The sequence below is a fragment of the Oryctolagus cuniculus genome, chromosome 6 (genome assembly GCF_051225735.1).
Source record: "Oryctolagus cuniculus isolate XC-2025 breed Fujian yellow rabbit chromosome 6, ASM5122573v1, whole genome shotgun sequence".
Taxonomy (NCBI): Eukaryota; Metazoa; Chordata; class Mammalia; order Lagomorpha; family Leporidae; genus Oryctolagus; species Oryctolagus cuniculus.
This window is the reverse complement of record NC_142872.1, coordinates 42,560,743-42,577,929: the sequence shown is the minus strand read 5'-3', so window position 1 is coordinate 42,577,929 and position 17,187 is coordinate 42,560,743. Positions and strand designations below refer to the sequence as shown.

Genomic DNA, 17,187 nt, shown 5'->3' with positions numbered 1-17,187 from the left:
GAGCTCCTGGATGGCTCATCACAGAGACCATATCAAGATTCAAAGCTTGGAGCTTTCAGCCAGCCGCATTCACCAGGAAAGGGAAAGGCGCTGGAAGTTGAGTTAATGATTGATAGTGAAAAGCCACAGGGCTGGGAAATCTTCCAGGTTGCAGAATCTGTGGAGGTGCTGGAAAGGGGTCCCCCAGGGAGAGGACATGGAATCACCACGCCCTTTCCTGCATCCCTGGCCCAGTGTAGCTCCTCCACCTCCTGTTCCTTTGTGTCCTCTGCAATATTCCTCACAGTAAGCTGGGAACCATGGCTCCCTGGATTCTGCGAGGTGTTCTGGCAAATAACCAAACCCAAGGAGGGGGTCACAGAAACCCTCAATTTACAGCTGTCCATCAGAAATGCCAGAGGCCTGGACATGGCATTGGCATTTTAATGGGGCAAGCCCTAGTCCCCAGTCCACGCTTCTCTTACACAGCAAAAGGGAGGAGTAGGCCTGACTGCGGATAAGGACCTGAGAAGGGTGTGAGGAGACAAGATTACCCAGGAGAGTCCACCACTTCCTCCCACCCCTTACCCCTGCCAAAAGGGAAAGTAGTCTTCCCACTGACACCTGCATGTTAGCCCAGCCAGACCCATGTTGGACTTTCATCCTACAGAACCACGAGAATAAATCTGCGTTGTTTGAAATAAGAGGAGTAAGGTGTTAGGTTGCTAAATGTAGAGTCATTTGTTAGGGCAGCTGCAGAAAAGGAACACACAAGGAGTCATCCTCCATGCCATCTGGCTTGGTATACAGACAAGTACCAACTGGAAGATCACAAGCAAAACCCCCATTGCTCACTTTACGTGAAACATGGGCAACACTGGCTCCATATTCTCACAGGGCAGCAACAGGCTGCGGCTGACCATGGCTGCCCCTCCCTCTGGAACAGGAGCTCTCTGGTGCCCTTGGCTCTCACCACTCTGTGGTCTCACACCCGGGCTACTTCACTCCCTTACATTACCTACCTCCCAGACCCCTAGGGGCGTGGGCATCTGGGATCCCACAAGAGAAAGTCATTGTGGGAGGGGGCTCCAAAGACGGGTAAGTTTGCAGGTTGGGGGAGGGAATTTGTGACATCCTGATTCAATGCTTGTACAAAAATCTTTCCCGAACAGGCCATCAAAGAAGGAGGTACCTTTCTCTGAAGGGAGGAGAGAACTTCCACTTTGACTATGACCTTGTCTAAATAAGATCGGAACTGGAGAACTCAAAAGGCTTCCATAGCCTTGGAAACTCATGACAAGAGCCTAGGGTGATTACTGACACCATAAACAAGAGTGTCAATTGCTAAGTCAACAACAGGAGTCACTGTGCACTTACTCCCCATGTAGGATCTCTGTCCTTAATGTGTTGTACATTGTGAATTAGTGCTATAACTAGTACTCAAACAGTACTTTGTGTTTCTGTGTGGGTGCAAACTGTTGAAATCTTTACTTAATATATACTAAATTGATCTTCGGTATATAAAGAGAATTGAAAATGAATCTTGATGTGAATGGAAGGGGAGAGGGAGCGGGAGAGGGGAGGGTTGCAGGGGGAAGGGAAGTTATGGGGGCGGGGGAAGCCATTGTAATCCAAAAGCTGTACCTTGGAAATTTATATTTACTAAATAAAAGTTTAAAAAAAAACAAAAATATTTCCCTTGTATGCCATTGTAATCAACTGTCAAAACGAGCCAAGGTCTCTCTGCAACTTACTCTGAAATGTATCAAAACTGCTATGGCAGATTCATGGACCAAGAGAAGGTTAGAAGTATGATCCAGTATGTAGAGTAATGTGCAACCACGGTGGGAACACGGATGTTCACTGTACAACTGTTTCAACTATTTTATATGGCGATTTTCAGAAAGAAGTATTAGGAGACAATGGGTTTGAAGCTTCTTAGTTTCAAATTATACCTTTGCTAGGGGCTCCAAGGAAAGCTGTTGGGCGCAGATATCCCACTTCCCCCCCCCCCCAACACTTAACTCTCGCAGTCCTGGCAGAAAGGAAATGTAGCATCCTGGTATGAGCTCATTTCCATCCAAGTGAACTGGACTCCCCCAATTCTAGCCATCCAGCTCTGATGGACAAGCCAGCCTCACTCGCTTCCCCCTTGGGGCCTTCCAGACTTCTTTCATGTCCCCTCTTGCTCTTCTATCTCGCCGCACTGTTTTTATCCAGTCCCCACGCCGTCCTTCTCTGCCCCTTTCCCCACCTCTCTAATCCCTTTGATCATTTCAGCCAGTCTTCTCGGGGAACCTTCTCCAACTTCATTATGTCGGCCTTCACAAATAAATGAAAGCACCTCTTCTTAAAAATCCCTTCCCTTACCTCAGCCGAGTTCTTTGCAGCCAAGAAAGACAGGCGCTATCTAGTTTTCTACAAAAGTTCCTGCCTTCCATCCAATTTCACAGGAGGTTTGCTTGATTGAAGCAAGGTTGGGGGAGGGGGCCAGCTGTAATAAATTGCCTGGAGTCCACTGGTGAAATACAATAGCATAGCTATTACCCAGCAGAGAGCCCCGGCTCTCTCCAACCCCAGAGCTGGGCCCCACAGACTGCCAGTGGGTATACAAACACCATCACGCATTAAGGGAAGCAGACAAAGCCACAGCAGACTAAATGCACTCCTAATTTAATTCAATCATGGAATTAAAGATTATTCAGAACTCACATAAAAGGCTCAGCTTGGATCATCGCCCCGAACGTGTGCCTCTCCCTCTCTCTCTTTTATCTGCTCCTTTTCTCCCTTCTCTATCCACCCCATTCATTCATTTAGCAAATAAACACAAAACTTCAACTCAACTTTTGCCAATAAACACTAGTCATTAGTTTGACCCCAGCTTATTAGATGCCTTTTGTTTAAATAATAAATGACAATAAACTCATCTTTACAGTATCCAGCAGAGAAACTGGTTCCACAGACCACCTTCCTGGTCTCTGCTTTGGAAAACCTGGTTACTTTTCACCTTTTCTTTTCTTTTTTTTCTTTATCTCTTCCCTCCGACCTTCTTTCTTTTGTTAAGATTTATTTTTTATTTGAAGACAGAGTCAGGCCGGTGCTGTGGCTCACTTGGCTAATCCTCTGCCTGCGGCGCCGGCACCCTGGGTTCTAGTCCCGGTTGGGGCGTCTGTCCCGGTTGCTCCTCTTCCAGTCCAGCTCTCTGCTGTGGCCCGGGAGGGCAGTGGAGGATGGCCCAAGTGCTTGGGTCCCTGCACCTGCATGGGAGACCGGGAGGAAGCACCCAGCTCCTGGCTTCGGAATGGCGCAGCACCGGCCGTAGTGGACATTAGGGGAGTGAACCAACAGAAGGAAGACCTTTCTCTCTGTCTCTCTCTCACTGTCTATAACTCTACCTGTCAAAAAAAAAAAAAAAAAAAAAAAAAAAAGAGAGAGAGAGAGAGACAGAGATTGATCTTCCATCTGCTGGAGCTTTTTCCAGGTCTCCCATGTGGCTGCAGGGACTCAAGGACTTGGGCAATCTTCCACTGCCTACCCAGGCAGGGAGCTGGATCAGAAGAGAAGAAGCCCAGTCCTGAGTCCGTACCTATGTGGGAAGCCAACGTTGAAGGCAGAGGCTTAACCTGCTATGCTACAATGCAAGGCCCACTCTTCTTACAATGTCCCAGATCAGTAGGCAGAGAGGTCCTAGGGGTGGAATAGGGGAAGAGAAAGTGTTGTCACCGACCCCACATAAGACTTGTGTGCATGTTGTGTCTTTAAAATCTCAACACTGGATGGTTAAGTAAGCCCAGTTTTTTTGTGGATGATAACCAAGAAGTACCGCTTTGCCCTGATGCCATCACAAATGTGGTCTCCAGGAAGGAGGGACTAGGATTCTGTTCCCATGCATGTAGCTACCATGATAGGCCAGGCAACAGACAGAGTTCAACTTGACTCATGGTTTAGAGAGCACTTGTCCTTTCTCCTATAATCTGCACCACATCCTCAGCAGGAGATGAACTGGAAAGAATGGAACTTAGAAGAATAAATGGCTTTGATGTAGGCCTCAAATCTAGACAGTATTTATTTATAATACTTAAGTTTTTCCCGATTTCAAAATTGATAACTGTTTGGCATATAAACTAGGAAGCTACAAAGGCTCAAATGAAAACTGCTAACAGAAAACACAGATGACCCTGAACTATGATGGTTTGGCTTACTGATTTTTTTTACTTCATAATGGTGCAAAAGCATGATACATGTTCTGCAAGAACCGTACTTTGAATACCGGATTTTGACCTTTTCCCAGGCTAGAGATTTGCAGTTCAGTTCTCTTGTATGACGCTGGCTCAAGCCACCAAAGTTCCCAGACAGCCCTGTGATCATGAGGTGACAACAGACCAACAACTGAACAGTGTGCCAGGTTGCTGAGCTAGGCTAGGTGTAGTCAATGCACTTTCGACTGACCATATTTTCAATTTACAGTGGGTTGATTGGGACATAAGGCCATCATCAGTTGAGGAGCGTGTGTACTCTGCTCAGCTCAGACACTTGGGAGTGATCTCTGCTAAACACTTAGGGTGTGTCTCCTTCTGTGTTTTCTGTGCACACACACCCATTTCTACAACACAGCATATGCACACAGACTCCTTCGTGTCCTCCCTCTGTGCTCTTCAGCTCAGAGCTCCAAATCTTTATGGGCTTCTCGTTGTACCATGGCCTCCTAAGGCACTTGGAAAGGCCTTTGTGAGGGGTGCAATCAGGCAGAGCACTGATCCTATAGGGTCAAAGCAGCAGAACTGAAGCTTCCAGTACTTGTACAACATTGATCCTGAGGTCCTCTTGGTTCGTCCATATTTATGGCCCCCAAATGGCACTGTGAAAGATTTCTGGGACAGACGTTTGGCCTAGTAGTTAAAAAGCCTGAGTCCCATATTGGAGTACCTAGGTCCAGTTTGGCTCTGGCTCCCAATTCTAGCTTCCTGCTAACACACACCCTAGGAAGCAGCAGCTTATGACTCAAGCAGTTGGTTTTCTGTCACTCATGTGGCAGACCTGGGATTCCCAGCTCTTGGCTTCAGCCTGGCCTAGTCCCTGCTGTTGTGGGCTTCAGGGGAGTAAACCAGCAGATGTGAGCTCTCTTTCTCTCTTAAGTAATAATAATAATAATAATAATAATAATAATAATAAAGCCTTCTGCAGGGTTTACTATCTATTAACCAAGTTTTGCAATAACAAACATTTTATCTTTTGCATGAGCACCCCTACTGTCCTTTGGTTCACAAGGTCCCAATCCCAATTGGGCAAAGTTCAGTTACACGTGCACAGCATGGGGACAAAGAGGCATGGCTGGAGATGTTTACTGACACACAGAAATACTGAAAAGAGTAGGAAAAAAGTGAATTACCATTAACAAGGGAAGATTAAAGGAAGAAAACCTCAAAATAAAGGATACTGATAAGCAGTTACAAAAAGTGGCAGAAGATGACAAAGGTGACACTAGAAAACATCTGTAGAGATATTTCTAATATGCCAGGCAGTATTATCATCATTTAATATGCACTCCTTCATTTAATGTCACAATAATCTGGGGAGGTACCTGCTAGTATTATTCCCATTACCAAGAGGGAGAACCAAGGCACAGAGAATTCAGAGACTTGCCTAACAGTCAAATAGCTGATAATGGATGGAGTTCACATTTTAGCCTATCTTTTTTCCTTTATGCATACAAATATTTGCCTTCAGGTAATATGTCAATGACATTAATCGTAAAAAAAAAAAAAAAAGCAGAATGAATAGATAAAACCCAAAAGTCAAGGAAACTAAGCAGGAGTCTGAAGTCCTGCTTCTAGGTTTTGCTAGCCCACGTCCGTTCTCACTGGATCTCAGTTTCTCCTTATGCTGGTAAGGAAACTGGACTGGTGCTATGGACAAGTCTTACATGCCTGCTCTGCAGGCCTTCTCTTTCTTTTGGTAACAGCATCCTGACTTTCCATGGAGAACCTCTTACCCCTCACTGCATTGGAGAGCATTTATGTGGAACTGAGTCCTCCCTTACTTCAGGGAGGGTCAGAGGAAGCTGGCTCAGCCAATTACTGTATTGGGCCTCCTCAGCCACAGTCACAGTGGTTCAAGGGTGCACACCTGTAAATCTTTGCTGAGACTTGTGGGAGAGATGTAAGCTCTTTTCTGTTGAAACGGAACATAAGAGGATATAAATCTGGTCTGCCTGGGGCCATTGTGTGGACTGGTGCCTGCCTCAGAATGAAGTTAGTAGAGTAGAAAACACAGCCAAGAGTAGTTTAGTAGGGTTCCTGCTAGTACTGCTGGGAAACTGGATTCAGCTACACCTGAGCCAAGGTTTATTTCTGGCCCTTTTGATTATATGAACCAATAATTTTCTTTTCTTCAGTCAGTGAGAGTCAGCTTTCTCTGCAATTCAAAGAATCCTTATCGATCAAAGTGGACAGCCTCTAAGCCCTGGCATTGGAATCAGCTTGAGTTGGATCTCATTATGGCTTCTGAAGGACAGAGACAGAAGGTGTTCACCAGGAGACAATGCTGCTCTAGAGGGGGCAGCCTCTCTCTCTTCAGCTCTGCGAGAACTTTTCTCATTCACTGACTAGGAAAAGCAACCTGGGTGGAGAGTCACGGTGAGGTGGGAGGCAGGGGGAGGAATGGAAGTAACAGCTCATTTATGGCTGGGAAGCCACCAATTTTCTATCCCTTAAAGGATTCTGAGATGAACTGACTATATTAGCCCTTAGATATGCCTTCAAGGCTTCAGGATGGAGCACTAGAATAGAAAAAAAAAAAAAGTGAAAATACAAGGGAAGCATGGGACATCATCCTCAGAGCAAACTGAAATGCAAGTCAGTTTTAGAACACTGATCATAAGTGCCAGAGGTAGCAAAATTTGGGGATGATCTGGTCATTTGCAACAAAATGGAAGAATCTGGAACACATCATGCTGAGTGAAATAAGCCAGTCCCAAAGGGACAAATATCATATGTTCTCCCTGATCGGTGACAACTTACCGAGCACCAACAAGGAAACCTGTTAAAGTGAAGTGGACACTATCAGAAACGGTGACTTGATCAGCCCTTGCCCTGACTGTTGATGAACAACTTAATCCTTTATCCCTTTTAGTATTTTTTTTTTGGTTGTTCTACTTAATACTATTGATTGAATTCTGTAATTAATACACAGTTATTCTTAAGTGTTGAAACTTAACTGAAAAGTGGTCCCTGTTAAATATAAGAGTGGGAATAAGAGAGGGAAGAGAAGAACAATTTGGGACATGCTCAATCAGACTTGCCCCAAAGGTAGAGTTAGAAACATACCAGGGGATTCCAATTCAATCCCATCAAGGTGGCATGTACCAATGCCATCTCACTAGCCAAAGTGATCAATTTCTGTTCACAATTGATCATAATGATAGGACTAAGAATCAAAGGGATCACATAAACAAGACTAGTGTCTGAAAATACTAACTGATAGAATAAAAAAAAAGGGAGAGAACAATCCAACATGGAAAGCAGGATACACAGCAGACTCATAGAATGGCGGATGTCCTAAACAGCACTCTGGCCTCAGAATCAGCCCTTAAGGCATTCGGATCTGGCTGAAAAGCCTGATAGTATTTCAGGCATGGAAAGCCAAGACACTCTGGCAAAAAACAAACAAACAAACAAACAAAAAAACACCTAAATGAAAGATCTCTGCAAGTGAGATCCCAGTGGAAAGAACAAGTCATCAAAGAAGGAGGTACCTTTCTCTGAAGGGAGGAGAGAACTTCCACTTTGACTATGACCGTGTCTAAATATGATCAGAGTCGGCGAACTCAAAAGGCCTCCATAGCCTTGGCAACTCATGACAAGAGCCTAGGGTGATTACTGACACCATAAACAAGAGTTTCAATTTGTTAAGTCAACAACAGGAGTCACTGTGCACTTATTCCTCATGTAGGATCTCTGTCCTTAATGTGCTGTACATTGTGATTTAATGCTATAACTAGTACTGAAACAGTATTTTTCACTTTGTGTTTCTGTGTGGGTGCAAACTGTTGAAATCTTTACTTAATATATACTAAATTGATCTTTGGTATATAAAGAGAATTGAAAATGAATCTTGATGTGAATGGAAGGGGAGAGGGAGCGGGAGAGGGAAGGGTTGCGGGTGGGAGGGAATTTATAGGGAGGGAAAAAGCATTATAATCCATAAGCTGTACTTTGGAAATTTATATTCATTAAATAAAAGTTAAAAAAATAAATTAAAAAAAAAGATATGGGGATGATAACATTATGAGAAGTGTCACAAGACAGCACACCTAACAGCCACGTGGAAGGAGAAAGAGCCAGCTCCATTCTTGGAAATGGGTAAATATGGAGAACTCACTTTTTCATTCCCTTCCACAAGGGTTGGCCCTCCCAGGAGAGGGCACGGGGACTCGGTAAGTTTAAACAGGAGTTCTGCTCTTGTAGACCCAGATCCCACTCTTGGCATCTTAGGCATTCGCCAACTCATGACTCATCCTCCTGTTACCTCACTACAGCCATTCATGTATTCAAGAAATGAACACCTATCACGTACGGTGAGGGAGAAATCACTGTCCTTGTACCGTAGGTTATAGAATCTAACAGGGGAAGAGGACAAATACTATCAACAGCCATAGAATATTACCCTCTCTTGCCATCCTGTGCACAGCGTGAGTTAAGAATGAAGGTGTTATGAGTTATGAGTGGTGCATCCTGACACCCAGCCTGTGCCTTGCCAACAGGGAGCGGACCATGAATAGCTGCTGGGTTGAACTGGAGATGGAAGGTGCCTAGTTCAACTCTCGTTTTCTAAGTAAGGAAGTGAGGCACAAAGAAATGACAGGGTGATACCAGCTGGTGTTAGACTGAGGCATGGGCCCAGCTCTTCAGTTTACTCACGACACAAAGAGAAAATCCTTTGGAGACCTTGGATATAAATAACAAATCTAAATCAGACACAGTTTCAAGGAAGTGGCATCTTTCACAAGGTTCTAAGTGCCGACTGTTGGCTTGGCAGGTCCATGAGGAGCTGGACTATGCCATCTAAAGAACTAGGATCTTTGGGGAGGGAGGGTATTGATGAACTTCAGCAACTAAAAGCTCACAGGAAAAACATGGATGCACTAAGTTTTCCTGCTGATCATCCAATCAGTGTGCATTCTAATTTATCAGAGGTAGTTTGGTACAGACCTGGAGCTGAAAAAACCCGCTACTTGGCCTCATAACCTTGGGCAAGTTACCAAACCTCTTCAGGCCTCAGTTTCCTCCTTTATAAAATGGACTTAGCGTTTTGAGCTGAGACATGAATAGGGAAGGACATGTTGACATTCTGTAAACATAAGGGTACGTCAGACGCCATCTGGATTCAAAAAGGACATCTGTGTTGGTCAAGTCAGTCATCAGGCTCCCCTGCCCCTGCCTTCCCTTCTGACAGACTGACCCAATGCAAGGGCTGCCTAAGGAAGCAGACGTGTGAGGCTGCATATCTACCCTTTCCCCAGCCACAGCTGCATGGGGACCAAAGCAGAGCCTTTACCCAAGCGATGTCAACCCACTAACTTGCCAGTTGTCAATGACTTTCAAGAAACCTGAGCCTATGTAGGTTTCTCCAGGTCAATCAAATTTTCTTTCTTTGGCCGGCGCCGCGGCTCACTAGGCTAATCCTCCGCCTTGCGGCGCCGACACACCAGGTTCTAGTCCCGGTCAGGGCGCCGGATTCTGTCCCGGTTGCCCCTCTTCCAGGCCAGCTCTCTGCTGTGGCCAGGGAGTGCAGTGGAGGATGGCCCAAGTCCTTGGGCCCTGCACCCCATGGGAGACCAGGATAAGTACCTGGCTCCTGCCATCGGATCAGCGTGGTGCGCCGGCCACAGTGCGCCAGCCTCGGCGGCCATTGGAGGGTGAACCAACGGCAAAAGGAAGACCTTTCTCTCTGTCTCTCTCTCTCTCTCTCACTGTCCACTCTGCCTATCAAAAAAAAATTTTTTTTTTCTTTCTTGGAGACACAGCTTTGATGTATGGAAGGAGGACCACGGAATTAATGGGGGGAGGGGGAGAAGACAGTACACAGAGAGGAGCTCAGGCCTTTTGATGGTGAGATCCAGAATTCCTGGTGTCAAGAGGGTCATAAGTGACCCTGGAGGTCTGATTAGGAAGTATCTTCCCATTTCAGACATGCGAAGGCCTGGCTATGTCATGGCTCTACTTCCTCTTCCCTGAGAGTTGCACCGTCTGGCTTTCCCCACATTCCACCTCGCTAACATTCCTATTTCCAATCATTATTGCTTTTGCCTCCTGGCACACAGCACCTGGTTAGTTGAAGTAAACTTGAAACCAAGGAAATCTATCCTATCCCTAAATCCATTCCCTGGAATGAAAAACCAAAAGCAAGCATTTAAATGTTGTGCCATGGCTGTGTCAGTTATTTTTTTATTTTTTTCTGTATGATCTTGAAAATAATTAGGTTATTTATTTTTTTTGGAATCAAGATGCCTAAACTTTCGAAATATCACTCAGACAAAAACCTGGACTTGAAGGTCATGGACTCTGAGGCTGCTGGGCCATCTTGTGACTGTTCTATAGGATCTGCTCCATGGATTCTGTACCCACTGGGCCACCATGACCTCGGGAGCAAACACTTGAAGGGCCCTTTACTACTTCCAGACTCTGCACACTACAGCACGTTGTTTTCTGGTGATTACAAACACAAATTTTGTTGTTGTTGTAAGGAAACAATAATTTAAAAAATCCCTGTGGCCTTGTTTGAAAGTTCCCAATGCTTGGACTCCTAGATAAATAATCTTGTGGGTTTGGGTGCTACTTTAGCACCTTCTAATAAGAAACAGATCCTATTGCCCTCTTTTGCTAGGTAGATGACAATTCTGGACTTTCCACGGGGCAGATGGGGCCTCTTGAGAGCTGGTTTTTGTGATCTGAGGGAGGTAAGAGTCGGGATCCTTTTGGGCCAAGGAACAAGGCAGAGGCCAAACCTTGTTCTGAGGTGCGTGCATGACTTCAACCTAAAAAGCCAATGAGAGGCCGGCGCCGCGGCTCACTAGGCTAATCCTCCGCCTTGCGGCGCTGGCACACCGGGTTCTAGTCCTGGTTGGGGCACCAGATTCTTTCCCGGTTGCCCCTCTTCCAGGCCAGCTCTCTGCTGTGGCCAGGGAGTGCAGTGGAGGATGGCCCAAGTCCTTGGGCCCTGCACCCCATGGGAGACCAGGATAAGTACCTGGCTCCTGCCATCGGATCAGCGCGGTGCGCCGGCCACAGCGTGCCGGCTGCGGTGGCCATTGGAGGGTGAACCAACGGCAAAAGGAAGACCTTTCTCTCTGTCTCTCTCTCTCACTGTCCACTCTGCCTGTCAAAAAATAAAAATAAATAAATAAATAAAAAAGAAAAGCCAGTGAGAACTACCAAAGGACTCAACTCTCATCTCGTCTATGCTTCTTGTTACACAGATGTGGAAACTGAAGCCCAAGATGAGGAAGGATTTCCCAGGATCAGAGAGTTATAGCACATCTGCATCTCAAAAAGCAGCCCTTGATCCATGGGTAAGAACTATAGAAAGGGCGCTTCTTGAGGATGCAACAGCAGGTGTGATGAGGAAAGGGAGTGGGCTGCAAAGACACTAAGACCTGGGTTCCAATCCTGCCTCCACCACTTGGAGCTGGGTCACCTTGGGGAAGTCATAACCTCCCTGAGTCTGTTTCTGCTTTGAAAAAACATGGATATAAATCCTTCCGATTGAGGCTGTCACATGAAGTGAAAGAGGTACCACATGTGAATGCAGCTGGTACAGCATCTGGCACATAAATACCAGTTTTCACTTCACAGTGTGGGTCATTTTCTAGCAAATGGCTCAAGTTCAAAATTCTGGGATTCTCCCTTCTCTATTTCACACAAAGGACAATCCCTTATAAGACAGAACTCTCAGAAAGACCATGTCCAATGGCCACTGGAACCACCACGAAGCTAAGCACAAGTTATAAACAGCTCTGAACTCTGGAACTAAAGGCAGAAATGGAGTCTCAGTGGTCAAGTGTGAAAAGTTCCTGTCTCCCTCTCCCCATGTCCCCTCCAGAGGCAGAGCTAAGGCCCCCTCCTGACACACACCAATATTCAATTTCCTTCTCCAGCTGGGGCTCAGCTCCTCCATCCTTCCCCACTGTTGCTGGTGGATAAGGCAGGTGCTGGCTTTCTCTTTAACACAGTTTGGCTGGAGCTGGAAGAGCACAAAGATCAGTGTGACAACAAAAGCCATGGCTGACATCTTTATGAAGGCCTTTCTCCATTCATGGGAGGTTGTGCTGAGAGCCAGCCAAATCCACCTGCTAGTCCCCCTTGTCAACGGACAGCTAGAGAAATACAAAGGTTTATCATCATGATTAATCCCGATTTCTGCATCAGTTCATCACGAGTTCAGCAACCTCCGTGACTTGCACCTGAGACGTCAGATGAAAGCAGTATTTCCAGGACTGTGGTTTGTGCTGTCTTTTCCTACCCTTTACATTTACATTTTGGAGCCACCTTTGTTCAGATCATATCCAGGGCTAAGATAGTTATAAAAATGACAATGAGCACAAACCCAACAACAGTTTCTTCACATTGCTGTCCCACATGCTAAGATGTTTGTTCCTCCTAAAGATATTATGTGCAATGTATGCCATGTACCCAACCTTCAAACAAAGGCTGACAGCAGGAAGGAGGAACTCTGGTTAATGAATGTCGTACCCAACACATCAAATAAAAACCATAAAGACTACATTCCGGATGCCAGCTAGGTGCTAGCTGCTAGGCGAAGAGCTGTTAGGAGGAAATGGCCTTTAATATCAAGAGCCTGATGACTTGTGAAAGAGGATATAAAAATGTAAAGATATGTGTTCCAGGATGTTTTTTTTTTTGCCACCCTGTCTCCAGAAGCAGAGAGCTAGAAACAACCTGTCTACAGGGGAAAGGCTGAATTGATTATATTCTAGTGAATATTACACATTTATAATAAATGTTTCAGAAATGGGACCATAATATATTAAACAAAAGCAGCTACTTTTTAGAATAAAATGCATAGGGGCCAGCATCATGGCACAGTGGGGTAAACTGCTGCCTAGGTCACCAGCATCCCATATCAGAGCCCCAGTTCGGCTGTTCAGCTTTTGAACCAGCTTCCTGTTAATGTACCTGAGAAGGCAATGTAAGTACTTGGACCCCTGTCTCCCATATGGGAGACCCAGTTGGAGTTCTAGGCTCCTGGCTTTGGCCTGGCCCAACCCTGGCCACTGGTGGTCATTTAAGGAATGAGTCAGTGGATGGAAGATTGATCTTTCTCTTTCTCTGTATTACTCAGCCTTTCAAATAAATAAAACTTAAAAAAAATAGAATAAAATACATTTGGTACAATTACATTTTTGTAAAACAAAATGCACCCCTAAATGCCATTTATATACCTACATATGTTGCATAAGCAAACAACAATGGAAAGCTACATACTAAGTTGTTATCATTCAGTCTCTAGGCAGATTTAGGATTAGAGTGTGGGGGTGGAGTGGAGGGGAAAGGGACTATTGATTTCTTCACCCAGAAAGAGTGTGGAGAAGGAGGCTTACAATCAGGAGGACATAGTGTCCTCTTTTCTGTACCAGTACTCCTAAACTCAGCGGGATGGCTTGTCTGATCATCATGCTGCCCTTGATACCATCTTAATGAAGGGATAGCATGGAAAATCGCCTTTATCTTTCAGCCATTATTTTCTTTTTGCTTAAATCCTTTCAAGGCCAACACCACTTAGAAATCAAACTCATCTCTGTAACCAATTTTACTGAATGTTATTTACTTGCTCCTGGACAAGCATATATTACCTTCAGCATTGGGCGTGAAATGCAACTGGAAGACTGTGCCAGTAGTGTTTGCTAGATTTATCTAGCGAATCCTGCTCTCTACAGCTGGTCCAGGAAGCTTTAGGCACAGAGGATTAGAATTTAAAGACACCTCCCTTCTTGTCTGTGAGACATAACCTCAGTTTGCACATGATGCAGTATGCATATCCAACATCCCTTGTAGGCCCAGGTTGGAGGCTTTTTTTGCCTCCTCCTAGCTATGGGAACTCTAGCCATGAGCTTAGCTTCTCTACAGTTCAGACTGTACATCTTAAAAGGGACTAGTGATCCTCACTCGGTACACATGATTTCAAAGAGGCTGGAATGACGGGATAGTCTGGGACAGTGTTCTTGTAAACCAGAAAACAATGCTGAGCATGCAGGAAATAAAATTCATTCATAAAGACACTAAGAATAGAAATCAGCATGACAAGGCTGGTAAAGCTTCCAGCACAATGCCTGGCACACTGATGAGTAAATAAAAGTACCATGTAAGGGGGAGATAGTATTCTTCATGGCGAACAGAAGATGCAGAGAATGCACCTGTTGTAGAAATGATAAAAAAAACACAAACTCTAGCTCACACGACTGCCAAGGGGTTTGTAGCTAGCAAAAACTGTAGGGGGCACAGGTCCCTTTGGTTTTTAGTTGACAGGCAGCACGTACGCTTGTAAGCTATTAATCTCCATTTCAACCCAAGGGCTGAATTCACTGAAATCTGTTTTAAGAATCATAGCGAAGAAGTCAATTTGAGAAATTTTATTGGCTGTCATTTTATTTTAAGGCTTATGAGCTCCTTTAAATCCCAATATTAGGTCTGATGGATCAATAACTGCTATCTTGGAAAAAACATGATTGTTCAGAAGAGAGACACTGGCTTCCAGAGGGCAGCTGATTTAAGTCTCCTGAAAAAAATTAGTGAAGCTCCAAACAAAGCTGGACTTTCCCCCTTCCCAGCTTACAGATCTCAGCTGCCTGCTAACCACTTGCCAGTCTGAGGAGTCTGTTTCACATCCCAAAAAGCTTTGGGGCTCTAATCTTACATTGAAGGACACCATTAAAAATTATCAAGTGAGCTTACTCTACCACTTCAATCATGATTTTAAAAAGGGTTAAAAACTGCTAATAAGTCCTAAATATGTCTTCCCAACCTGTCACTGGTATGCAAAGGTCTGACAAACTGTTTCTGCACCAGATGGGTGGGTGCAGGTACAGACTTCAGCCACTCATTCCCATCCAAAGAGTGGGAAGTGGTGGGCACTGCTTCTGCTATGACCCACACATGGAACACAGACTCCATCACGTTACACATTACAGTTAAGGGCTGGTCTTGGCTAATCTTTATTTTATTAAAAATTTATTTATATTTATTTATTCATCTATTTAAGAGAGAGCGAGACAGTGAGCACTTCCATATGCTGGCTCACTCCCTAAACACAACTGCTGGGATAGGACTAGTCTGAGGCCAGAAGCTGGGAACTCAGTCCATGTGTCCCATGTGGGTGGCAGGTACCCAATTAATTGAGCCATCACCACTGCCCCCAAGGGTACACATTAGCTGGAAGCTGGATTCAGGAACCACAGCAGGGAGTTGAACCTAGGCACTTGGATATGTATTCTCAATTGGCATTTTAACTGCCAAACTAGAAGCCTGCTCCTCTCCTCATTCTCTCATACCCACGCTGCTTGCTGTTGTCTGCCCCTCAAAGATCTAGAATTCGGTCTTGGCTACTCTGCTGCTCCCACCATGGTCTGAGTCACTATCACTCCTCTGCCTCGCTGTAAGATGTTCTCAACAAGTATCCCTGCTTCACCCTGGGCCACCCACAGTCTATTCCTAAAACAGCAATCAAAGTGATCCTTTCAAAATGAAAATCAGATCATGTGGCTCTCTGCTCAAACACTTTAGTGGCTTCCTGTCACTCACTGGTAAAAGTCCCAGTCCCAGTCTGACTGCTTAACCTCATCCAGATACCTCTCCAGTCCTGCTTCTCTCATCACTCCCATCACTGGGCTCCAGCCACACCGGCCTCCACAAGCCAAACATGGCAGCCTCAGGGCCTTTGCATTTGCTGTTTTCTCTGCCTGTCAGGCAGTTAACTGCCCTTCGAGGCCCCTCAGTCCTTTGCAGCTCTGTCCTCAGAGAGGGCTTCTCTGACTAATGAAATAAAATCCACTCCACTCTTACCACTTTCTCTGTGCCTTTACCATTCTGTTTCTCTTTTCTCCTACATCACTTACCACTATCTGAAAAATTCATATATTTATTGGTTTGCTGAGACTATGAATCCTCCCATGCATAATGGAATATATGTTCCAGGAGGAAGGAAATTTTGTCTATTTGTTCACTGCTGTTTTCCCAGGGTCTAGATCACACAGAGGAACTCAATAAATATTTGCAGAATGAATGAATGAATGATAAGAGGAGAGTGAAAGAGGACCCACAGGCTGAAAATCTTTACAAGGCAGGAATTCTCCATGGATCACCACAGTGTGCCTAAGTAGGGCCTGCAGACTGGAGGTAGAAAGGTGGCAAGGGAGCTCCCAGCGAAGTTACCTTAGATTAAGTTCCTGATTTAACTTGCTCAGTCAGGTAGCCATGTAGGGCAGGGGCCCAAGAAAGTAGGCAGCAGCTTCCGTTGGCCCCCAGGGTCCCCACCAAGGACACACAGTTTGCTGGTGATACTTTCTGGGTCAGGAAAGCTCAGTTCTTGTTGTATCCCTGCCCTTTCTTGCTCAGGCTTATGTAACCACTCGAGAAATTTCTCCCTCTGCTTATGGGAATACTTATAAACACAAGGCTTCCCTGGTTTGCAAGCCAAACTCAGCACGACCATAGCCACATTATCACAGGCAGAAGGTGGTGTCCTTGAATAGGACTTCAGCCAGCTCCTCTGGGACCCCAGTCCCCTCCCTCTTCCTGGTCCCTCTGGTCCCATCCTTAATAGGATGTTTTGGAAGCTGCAGTGGTTGGCAAATGTTGATAGCAAACCCCTCTTCAACTGAACTCTGGGTACAACTAACTCTGCTCAGGGTATATCTGTGTGATTCTGGCATACCTCTTAAGTGAATAATGATGTATGAAAATTACACATGCCCAGGTTGTTCGTGAAGGATATCGGTCTGTACGGAATATGCTTTTCTTGTAATATCTTTGATTTTGGTATCGCGTAATGCTGGCTTCACCATGATTTGGAAATACTACATCCTCTTTGATTTTTCTTAAGAGTATGTTATAGAATTAGTATTAATTCTTCAGTTGTTGTTAGACTTCTTCAGTGAACTCACCTGTGAACTAGTGTCCGCTTCTTCAACAGATA

The 17,187-nt window shown here is 45.2% G+C and overlaps 1 protein-coding gene across 5 annotated transcripts in view; it reads right to left on the bottom strand.

Moving 5' to 3' along the window:
- Positions 1-17,187, bottom strand: part of GALNT10 (polypeptide N-acetylgalactosaminyltransferase 10) — a 255,265-nt gene that overhangs the window by 111,885 nt on the left and 126,193 nt on the right. The window lies entirely within an intron of this gene.